Raw genomic sequence first — 1,930 nt, forward strand, 5'->3', positions numbered from 1 at the left:
TAGATAGATAGATAGATAGAGAGAGAGAGAGAGAGAGATAGATAGAGAGAGAGAGAGAGAGAGAGAGAGAGAGAGAGAGAGAGAGAGAGAGAGAGAGAGAGAGAGAGAGAGAGAGAGAGAGAGAGAGAGAGATGAGAGATTGTTGTTGTTGTTGTTGTTGTTGTTGATATTGTGGTACTGTGATGTGGACGAGGTAAATGCTACTTTGCCATCCTCAACAGCGGCCTCTCGTCTTTTGCCGCCTGGAAAAGCAACGTTTACTGACGAAGAATGGAAGGTTCATAATTGTCGGGTAACTGGAAGTCTTCGTTCTCATCACTGACGAGCGATCCAGGTGGGGGAACTTTAACAAAACGGAGTAAATAATGTTATATCATACATACATGTAATTTGGGAGCACTTTAAGCTGCATTAATTCCAGGTCTTGTGTTCATTACGACAAGTTGCTCTTACAGAAAGGGCTATATTTCCTAGAAAACCAGAGTGCTTACTAAGAGGATTTAATCACATTTCATGATAAATTTACGGCCGATAAACTCATTCACCCACTAAATCGAATTCAGCCGCTCGCCACACCCTGGCCACCGCCTCCACGCTGCATCACGCCTTACGAGATTCTTCTTACTCATCCAGATTCATGTACTCTTTTCTACCTGCCGTCTCTCTCCCCTCTTGACCTTCACGCAGGGCCCGGGGGGTCAGCCTGGGATGGGCGGGGTCGCGCGTGACCCGTCGCCAAGACCTACTGATTACTCTACCTGTTTGGTAATTTGATCACCTGAGGATCAGCTAATTGCGGGACAGCGTCGCTACCACCTGACGAGCAGGCACGGGGTGGGGAATGAGGAGCGGCAGGCAATGTAGCTTATAATGACACCACAGAGACCCGCTGTTAGGGCTCATTAGAGGGGCGTCGAGGAGATTTCTCTGGAGTGTGCACAGTTTTCCTTTGGTGCTTTTAAGAAAATGGAAAAGCAAACCAGGTAAATCCACGTGAGTACACGGTCTGACTGATTTATAAATATCACTTCCCGCAAAGGAGGTCTTGCTTCGTGGTGAGCCCCGGCTGCCGCGCCCGTCCTACAGTCCACGGCCGCCGCTGGTGTGTTCCGCGCTTTGGTGTGCTCCACGCCTAGGGTAGTTCTCTCTCCGGCAAGTTCTAAGAGGCAGGGCGAGGGTGTCATTCCTCACGGCGCGTCCCGATGATTACCGTCGGAATTAGAGTTAGTAATGTACTTTGATCACATCATCACGATAACTCATAGCGACAATCCATCACATTAATGTAGCAGTGCCCGATTGGTTCCCCGGGGCAGGGCGCCTCCCTCCCCGACGCTCCTGTATTCTGGACTTGGCCAGGCAATCCCACCCTCGGTTTGGTTTGGCAGCAGCCTCAATGTGCAGGCGGCATATCTCCTTTTATTTCATTTATATTATGTTCTTGGTCTCACTAAGCAGTGTCGACTCAACGTTACAAGAAACGTTGACATCATTGAGTACACATTAATATACTAAGATGGTATTACCAGTTTCTTTGATACTAAAATTATGGCTGCTTAGTATCACGTGCCACAAGTCTATATTTAAATGTCAACTGACTACTTCATTGGCTGGCATGCAAGCCTTGGGCCACTACTGAGTGGTGTCCGGCTTAGTCGGGGCGTGTTAGTGGAGGATAACTCTGAGAACAGCAAGTACCCATGACTGCATCCACCTAGTTACTCCCACGCTGCTTGACGATAATTAAAACGCTTTATTTTATGTTAAGAGCCACTTACATTTATTCACACTAATGGAAAAATTATAATGGATGATAAAGAAATATTATATGAATGTTGTGAAGCCTTGATAATATGAAACCATAAATTTGGAATGCAGCATTATAGGATATATATATATATATATATATATATATATATATATATATATA

The sequence above is a fragment of the Portunus trituberculatus genome, chromosome 41, assembly GCF_017591435.1.
Source record: "Portunus trituberculatus isolate SZX2019 chromosome 41, ASM1759143v1, whole genome shotgun sequence".
NCBI lineage: Eukaryota > Metazoa > Arthropoda > Malacostraca > Decapoda > Portunidae > Portunus > Portunus trituberculatus.